This window comes from Zootoca vivipara, chromosome Z1 (genome assembly GCF_965207765.1).
Source record: "Zootoca vivipara chromosome Z1, rZooViv2.hap1.1, whole genome shotgun sequence".
In the NCBI taxonomy this organism is placed as follows: Eukaryota; Metazoa; Chordata; class Lepidosauria; order Squamata; family Lacertidae; genus Zootoca; species Zootoca vivipara.
This window is the reverse complement of record NC_142583.1, coordinates 27,383,966-27,393,601: the sequence shown is the minus strand read 5'-3', so window position 1 is coordinate 27,393,601 and position 9,636 is coordinate 27,383,966. Positions and strand designations below refer to the sequence as shown.

The following is a 9,636-nucleotide window of genomic DNA, read 5'->3' as shown; positions in this document are numbered from 1 at the left end:
GGAGTGTGCGTGTGGTGCGTGTGTGTGTGTGTGAGAGAGAGAGAGAGAGAGAGAGAGAGATTGAATTAAAATGCTGCTGGTGATAGAGCTATAAATAAAAGATACAGTTAATTTGTTGTTCAAATTACTGGAAACGATCCTGCCGGGGGCACTGCACATAATTCCTTGCTTGAGTGACAGGGTGTTAATGACAAGCACTGATGCGTTTAAATCAAAGGGCTGTTATCCCTTTATACCACCTACCAGGACAGCGTCTGCCTCCATGGCCTACTCCAAACCATAATTTGTTTTTCATTGACTGACTTGATGTTAACGACGAATATTAACCATAATGAATCACCTTTCTGAGCCATATGATTTATACATGACCTCTCTCCAAATGACATTTAACATTGGGAGGGGGAAATAACTAAGTTTAACAGATATATATTTATGTTTGTTGGGTTCTTTTGATGTTCTTAAATCAGAAGCACTTTTTTCAATTGTGTTATTTTAATTTAGGAAATGAATGTATATTCAATTAACCAAGCAAACCAAACGAACACACCTTTTAGTTTAACATGTTGTTTTTGGGGCTTTCCATGTTCACTCAAGCTCAACAATGCCAGGAAATTACAACCTTTGACAGACATGTTATTTAAACTCTACCTATATGATATGACATCCTATCATGTGGTTAATTCCAGGTTCACTACTTCTTTGGAGCTGGCTAGCTGGTGGACCTAGGAATGAGGCTATCCATGATGAAGCCTAGTGCCAGTAGAGAACTGAGATAAATCAGTGCTACTATGAAAGAAATGCCTATTTTCTGTAAAGACTCTAAGGGGTGAGGGATCTTTTTCAGCCTAAGAGCTACATCCCCTTCTGTGTAACTTTCTGAGGAACAGTGATGAAATTTGCCAGTGGTGGATGGGATAACCAGAGGCATTATCAAAGTTCAAGGACAAATTCCACCCATGCAAAAACACTAGGGGTGTGAAGCATGACCAGTGAAGGATGTGACCTGGAGAGAGTTCCAGGAGCCAGAAAGCTAGTCCTGGAGGACTCCAATTGGCTCCCAGGCCTGAGGTTCTCCATCCCTGCTGTAAGCATTGCCCTATTATTCCATGTAGTACCAGGTGAATAGAGGTACCATAAATGCCCAGTTTATGGTACCTTTATGATGTGTTTCCATGCATGCACTGGATTGTTTCCTGTTAAGTTGGAGGATGATTAGAGAATGGTTCCTCACTTCAGCCACCTGAATGCATTTAAAATGCGTGACTTGCCCTGCACGCACTTCAGGCATGGTGTACCTTGCTCCTTGCTCAGTATCTGGTTGATATAATATAGTCAGGCAAAGCAAGACTGGGCCTTGTGGAACGGTTTTGAAAGAATCATCCTTACCTTACCTTATTTTTCCCGCTATGCAATCTCTAAGCAATATATATAGGTTTGCTTTTTATTTGTCCTTTTTCCGTGTGGCATCTCCAGTTATTCAAACTATAAGTACAATTTATTTTCAGAATTTTTGGGGCACTGCTAAACAAAGATAGTTTTCTTTGCATGCCATCACAATCCGGAGAGAACAGTCACAGAGGATTGAAGAGTTTTACAGAGATGCTGTAACTTTGTGGATGTAGGGGCATGTTCTGATTTTGGAACACAAGTCAAAGAAGAGCATATATCATTCCTCTCTTGAGCCTTATACACAACTTCATTTTGTTTTCAGTGGATGGAAGTAATATGATCCAATAGAAAGAGACAGCAAGTATTGAATCTGATTTTTATTGTAGTGGATAGAAGTAATATAAAAACTGATTTTTATTTTAGGGGTTTTTTTGTACCTAGAATCACACAGTGAATTCATTCTGCAGATTATCTTGCTGGCTTAGAAATATCTGCCCTTCATATTTGAAGCAGGAAGCAGCAAAAGAGCAAGGAAGTTATGGGGCCTATTTTAAAGGTGTTTACAACACTGTTATATCACACAGATTGTTTGGTGAGCACATGCTGCGTTGTGATAAGGTATTGCCGTTTTGGAAACCAGTGATGCTATTTTAGTGGACTCTTTCTTTCTTAAGCTCAGTATCTTAGCAAGAAAGAATAAATGTAGAAACTTGGTGCATTTCCCCTATCTTTTTTAAAAAAATAAAAAATAATAGAAATGTTTCCCTTTTATTCTTTACTGATACTGCTAGGGTAAACAAAAAAGCCATCAACCAAGAATGACTGGATGTTCATCGAGATTTGGCACTCACCTCTGAATATCTCATGCTGGATCTTGGGATGCTTTCATATGATACACTAATTATCTAGAACCAGCTAGGAAGTGTGGAAGTCCCCCACCACATTCTGCTTGGCTCCCATTCCCATGTCTTTGCTTTGTTCTGTGTCTGCTTTGCCCGTCTTTTGATTTTAGTTATGCAACTTGTGCATATGCAGCTTGCTTTTGCTGAGTTCTCTGATTTGTCTACTCATTCATGTAATTCCCTCCTCTCCTGCCCCTCCCTCCCAAACCCACAAAATTCTATGTGGGCAATGTACATGAATGGTGTTTCTCTTCATGAAAAAGAGTGAATATTGGGTGTGTGTCCTGAATCAACTAGCCCTTCTGCTGTTTGATTATTTGGCAGGGTTAACCAAGGTTAAGGGTTGCTTTATGATGTACATCAATTTGGGGTGACCCCACGAGTTCACAATTTTGGAGGCACTATGGCCCATCTGCCCCCATCTGGGTGTCTGGGCAGAAGACCTTACCCTAGAACCCTTTAATGGGATACCCTGATTCACTGTAGCCAGGGGCAGGGGCATTGGGTTGGCATCCACATAGACTAAGGATCCAACCCAATGCCTTATCTGCCATCAACCAAAGACTTCCATAACAAGGTCTTATGCAGGGCCTGCCTGCTTAGTCTTAGGCAATCCTATGCATAAAGTGTTACGTGTGGGGGGAATCCAGCATTGACTGAGGCTGAGATCTGGGTGCGGCTGGCTTTTATAGTACCTCGCTATAGCCTGGGAATAGTTTCCCCTCTGGCCTGCTCCCTAAACTGCACTCCGAAGCTCACTTGCAATTGGATGCAACTGTGGGTGGGCTCCAGCAGCCAGCATACCCAGTGGAGGAGGAAGTGATGTCCTCCTTTGGCTGGACTGAAGCCAGAAGACCACCTAACACTACCACGGCCATGACAGACTGCAACTACTGCTCCACTCCAGCTGGCAGTAAGCATCCATTGATAATGCCACCATAACTCTGCTGCTGATGCTCAAGCTTTCCTGAACACCGTGCCCTCTGAGGCTGGAATCCAAACCTACTCAACTGGGACTCACCTCTGAGTACACATATATAAGAGGATTGCCATGTAAACCACACAAGAAGCCTACAGGGGGAAGGCTGAGCTGATACCCACAAAAAACCTGCTCTGTGAGTGTAATGCTGGATCCAACCCAGGTTATCTAGGAGACCAATTTGATTCATGTTTATTCTAAGAATAAGCCCAGATAAAGTCACTATCATGTTTTCCCAAGTGTCCTTCAGATTAGATCCTCTTGTGCTGCAGTGACTCGGGATTCAACCAACCAATCATATACTCCATCGTTCCAGCTGAGGTTCCACTAAAATCCAGGAATTACTTCAGAACTATTCTGTGAGTTGCAGTCTTGCTCCCCAACTATGTGAAAATCATTAAATGATTTCTGGAGATATGTAATATTTTTTCATTAATGTTATTATTTACATAGCTCAACATAGTACAATGAAACAGATCACAGGCTGAAGATGGAAGCAGAAAAAAATCTAATCCCACCATATACATTATTCTCTCCCTGCCACCACACACACGTACATCAGTTCCTCGGGGACATATATGTGCCTTACACTGGTGTACATAGTTACCATAGTGATTAATGGTTTACTTGATTAATGTGAAGTATGTAACTGACAGGCATTTCCTTGATATTAATGGATGCACAGTTTTGAACTATCAACACCCAGGATTCCAAAAGGCCCAGATGAACACATTTTGGATGTGCATTTTCATTAAAAGGCATGGTAATTAATTAGACTGTATTAGGGAAACATATTCCTTACTAGCAAACATGCTGTGATAATCTTTGCTTTGAGATTCTGTTCCTTCTCTCGGTACATTTCCTGTGAGCAGAGAAAGATTTCTGAGAACGTTTAGAAATTATCAGAGGAAAACCACAGTAGGAGTTCTTCAAATTGTTGAAAATCTGAATGTGTTGAGCTATATAACCAGACCATATAAGGGAAGACAGGTTGGTTTTTAGAAGAACAGAAACGAGAATCAGGTTGTTCAAGTTCACACTGATGGACACAACATGAATTCTCTACGGTCTTTTTATTGGGAAAAAAACCTAATCACAGAAGTTTTATCATTTACATCCACCATTCCTCAAACATCATCAGTTTATAAAATACATGGGTAAAAATTTATTACACCAAAGAACTTTTATAATTGTATTTAAAATGTTTCTCCGTGTTTGTAAAGCTCCTGAATGTTCGTAGCAATATAAATGATAATCTTTGGCTTTCCACATGTTGTTGAATTCCAACTCTCACTATTCCCAGACAGCATGGTCAGTGATGATGGGAGTTGTAGTTCAGCAACATTTGGAAGGTCACAGCTTCCCTATCCCTGTCTTCCATAGTAAAGTTGTTAGAAACCCTAGTCACTTGGAAAAACTCTGCTAGAAAACTCCTTGAGGGTGTAATGGTGGCAGAGAAATTGTGGCAGTTTCTTTGCTGCCATCACTGTGACAAAGTGGGCTTTGTGAGCTTTTATGTTTGGTGCCATCCATTGCAAGACATGTGCCACTTGTGCTCTAGTCATCTTTCAGCCTATTTCATCACCCAATTGCCCAGGAAGCCAAGAAGATGCTTGGTGTCAGGAATGAGTCAGCTCCAAGTGAAGGGTTGCAGCCAACTGCAGAAAACAGCCAGGAACAGAGAGGCTTAGATGTTAGTCAGGCAGGGGAGAGCCGGCAGCTGCAGGCTTCGGCTGACCTTGACGGGCAGGCTGATAAGGTAGTAGCTGAGAGGAGGCTAGAACACACCCAAAGCTCTCAGGAAGCTCAAACAAGCATGAACAAACACACAGATAGTATGTCAGAACAGGAAGAGGTTGGAGCTTATCCACTAAGTCCGAAGAGTCAGCAAATGGGAGGGCTGCTAGATAGGAAGCAAAACAAGAGACATAAGGGTTGTAAGTTCAATACCTTCTGTGGACGCTGTAATGTGTCTTCAGAAAGGTCATCTTTAGTAATGATGCCGGAGGCTTTGTTAGAGCCCTCCGGAGCATTCTGTTTGTTTTTTGCAATAAATCCTGCTTTTTAATTACCCAAGCTTACTGTGTTATCAAGCTGGGAACCTGGACTCCTGACACTTGGGAATGATTGAGTCAACAGCCTTGCAATCATCTCACACTGAGGCCACTGTTTGATAGAAGCACCAATCATATCAAGCTGAGAGCATCTAGGATGCTACTAGATTACATAAATCTGTGGGAGTGGATTTTAATGGGTACACCACCCCTGCAGAAGGGAATGGGAAATGCTGATCTAAACCTGAACACAAAATGGTCTGACCAAGAAAACAGGCTCCAAGACAACTCAATCCAGAGCACTGTTCCCTTGATTCCTTGAAAACACCAGGGAGTTCTTGACTAGGGCATCAGCTTGAGACACGCAGCTGTACAAAAAATGTACTGTGCATTGTGTACAAAGATGTCTAGGGAGTGAGCACATGCTCATTGGTAGAAATTGCATATCACGGTACATTACCATTTATTTTATTAGCATTTGTGTATCTGTATAGTAAATGCCAACCTGCTGAGATTTCCAGACTGATTTTGTGAGTGCCCCCAAAATCAAGATACACCCCTGATTATTGATAGCCGCCTAAATGAGTTATCCAGAAAGTGAGGAGTCTTGTGTGGAATTCAACTATGTACAGTACATAGAGTTGTCAGGTGCCCATTCAAGACTTTTATCATATTCAAATATGCTTTGTGAATAGTCCATTCAAGGATATACTGTAGGTCATTCTCCATTGAATGTGGGCATTCACAAATCTGAGATTGCCAGTGTTAGATAATGACATTACAAGTAGCAAAAACTTTTTTGCTAGTTTGATAGGAACTCCCTGTGTTGATTTTAGGATGAGAACGGTTGACGATAAAGTGCTTTTCTAGCACAAATTAAGAAAAACAGATATACAAATTTATAGAATATATGCTTTCATTTGTTTGTTTCATTTCCATAAAACATGCACACAGAGAGAAAGAGCTATCTTCTCTGAAGTCAGCTAAAGATCACATTGAGGAACCAGCATTATTAAGCCACTTTGTGTTTGATTCTGTGATCAAAGAACTTAAGGTGCATTGTGGAGTTGTTTGTTTTCTTTACACCCCAAGCTTCAAATGTGGACTCCAAGAAGAGAAAGATAAATCCTGACAGTAACAATGGCAAATCTTTAATGGTACTCATTAAAGTCAGCATTCTTTTCCCCCCCAACAGGTCAGTTTGAAATTCTATTTTAAGACCAAAATGCACTTAAAATTGCCTTTGGGCTATTTGTAAGAAGCACTTCCAAAATGTATACCTCCTCTCCCCTGTTGTGCTGCATAGAAGGCAGCGTAATTTGTTCCCTTAGTTCCTTTAATTCCTACGGGAATAACCATTTAAAAACAGAACTGGAGGCTCCTTTGATCTTCAGGTATCAGCTGAACAATGCTCCAAAAGTACAGCAGTCGAGGAAGTAAGTGTCCAATGAAAAAGCCTCAATTATCATAAGAGCTAGCCCTCAACATGCTTTTACAATCGCAGATCCCTTTGTGCTCCAAATTTCAACTTCCATAATACAGAGGTGCTTAAAGCAATTATTTATGATGGGATTACCTCATGGTCATTTTCCGCCCAGCACATGGAGCAAAGTTGCTTTCTCAGGCTGGGCATTGCAATCCAATTGAATGGATTTTTTCCTCCCCCACTTGTCTGCTTTAATCGATGAAATATTCTCTCATGAGAGATATTGCTGTTCCTTGATTGCAATATTTCTTGCTTGCATAGGATGGAAACAAAAGCAAGACTAAGATTCTTGGATGCAGTGTCTCATAGTATTTACAGAGCTGTGTTTATTCCATGATCGCACTGCACCAAGGATACAATTTGATGTGGCATATGAAATTCAGCATTCCGAGAAAGTTCAGTTTTATTAAAGAAAGCCAGTCAGGCTACAAAGAAAGGCTTGAAAATGCCTTGGCTACACCAGATGAGCAGTGCAAGCCTATATCTATCTACTCACAAGTAACTTCCTTGGAGATCAGTGGAGCGTACTCCTAGATAAAAAGGTACACAATTGCACCCTCAGTCTCAGAAAACAAGTTGTGGGCATGCATTGATTTTATTTATTAAATATAATAATTATAAACCACTCTCTTGTAAAATATCACAGTAGTGTACAGAAATACAAAAATAAATGTTGCTCTCCATGGGAATCTTTAGTAAAAGACGAAAGATGTATACGATCTGAAGAGAAAACAGAGAATCCCTCTGATAAGGTATTCCTTATCAATTTAGAACAGAAGCAACATTTTCCCAGAGCTTCGTGTCCTGAAGCTGACCACAAAGTTTACCTGTATTAGACTACATGGTGCAGAATGTCAGGTTCTGTTTTGTTACTGATAGGTAATATTGCACTGATAATTTATGTGGCACACTAGCTTTTAAGAGCCTGTGTGGTGTAGTGGTTAGATTATTGCACTAGGACCAAGGCTTCCAAAGTTCAATTCCCCACTCAGCTGTGGAGGTGTCAGGCTTTGGGGAATCCAATCCCTCCTATGGTAGCAGTCAAGAAGCAGAGAAACAATAAAAGTTATTACCAATATTCACAGAGAGAGATGAAGGAATGCAGTCTTCCCTAAATAATGGTGTTGCTCCATGTAAAGTCCCACTCCCCTACGTCACTCCTATTCTATGTCACCCCTGCATCAGCTAATCTGAGCTTTCTGCCTCTGAGCTCTCTCTTCTAATAGCCTCAATGCCCACCTGGTCCTGGGAGAGGGGTGGTCAGGAATGTTTTCCAAGGACACTGAGTCTATCAGCTGTCTCTCCCCTGGTGCTTCTTCTTCCTGCTGTTCCTCTTCCAGTATTTTCCCAGCTTCTCTGCTCTGAAGCCTCTGAACTATGCCCTTCTGCAAACCACTGTTCTAAATCTATACTGTCCTGTTCTCGGGAAGGTTCAGGAGAAGGGGGTGGGGCGGTCCCCATCATTCCTCCCCAGTCCCTCCTTAGTCCTGTCACTGTCTCTCACCCTATTCTATTTCATAGAGCTGTTGTGAGGATAAAATGGGGAGTGAGAGAACCATGTTCATGTATGCCATGGTTAATTTTTGGTTTAATTCACAGTTGCAGCTATGGGAAAGCAGGACCCTCCGGGGTGTCAATGTTGTGAACCCGTCCTATGTAAATAAACCATATATCTGAAAGACAACACAGTCTCCACTGTGCCTCATTTTCAAAAGGAAACATGAAGCCTGGGTAAAGTTCTTGGAACCCCTGGAATCTCAGAGATTGGGGGTGGCATGCAATGCTAATAAAAAAGAATGTTCCCTTGAACATAGTGGGGCTTAAAGGTAAAGGGACCCCTGACCATTAGGTCCAGTCGTGACCGACTCTGGGATTGCGGCGCTCATCTCGCGTTATTGGCCGAGGGAGCCGGCGTACAGCTTCCAGGTCATGTGGCCAGCATGACAAAGCCGCTTCTGGTGAACCAGAGCAGCGCATGGAAATACCGTTTACCTTCCTGCCGGAGCGGGACCTGCTAGGTTGGCAGGAGCTGGGACCGAGCAACGGAAGCTCACTCTGTCGTGGGGATTCGAACCATCAACCTTCTGATCGTCAAGCCCTAGGCTCTGTGGTTTAACCCACAGCGCCATCCACATCCCATAGTGGGGCTTACTTGTGTCTAAACATGCTTAGGATTGTGTTCCCTGCACAAGCACATTAGGGTAGAATCCACTAAAATATTCTCCTTTTAAGGTTCTACCATACTCTTCTGCGACTACCATTTATTTTAGTTTGAATCATGCAGAAAAATATTCCAGCAGAGTGCCCTTAGAGTCAATGATTATTTTCAGCACAGAAGGAGGGGAGTTGAGTATGCTAGAAGAAGACAGGAGAATAGTGTTTGAAAAAAGCAAATAAGGAGAGAAAGCACAGTTTCCTCTCTTTTATGAGCTTAAATCTTGGTTTCCCCAGTTTCTGATAGTAGATTAAGCTATATAAGGTTTTCAGCAACAACAAAAATAAATTTCACCTTTTCAATGTGCCTGGTAGTTCTTTGCTGAAAGTCCAATTTCACACTCATTTACACTAAAAATTTACTCCAGACTGAAGCTGGTGTTCTTTATATTGCTTTCTCAGAGTGCTGTCATGCAATCAAGTCCCCTATTCTTCTCTCCCATTGTGCCTGGCCAGAGACAAAAACTAAGGCAGCTACAGAGTGGTCAAAGGCAGAAGGAAAATCTAACATGAGGGGAAAATGCTTTGAATTCCAGTGGGGAGATAAAAAAATGGATTTGTATTAAAGGTTAAATATTCCCTAAACAACAGTGCTACAAGTTTTATAGAAAC

At 41.6% G+C, this 9,636-nt stretch overlaps 1 non-coding gene across 1 annotated transcript; it reads right to left on the bottom strand.

Annotated features, from left to right (window-relative positions):
• Window positions 1-7,431: 7,431 nt before the first annotated feature.
• Window positions 7,432-7,550, bottom strand: LOC118084585 (U5 spliceosomal RNA). Its single transcript, XR_015947916.1, has one exon. It is a non-coding gene; the product is annotated as a U5 spliceosomal RNA (small nuclear RNA).
• Window positions 7,551-9,636: the final 2,086 nt, after the last annotated feature.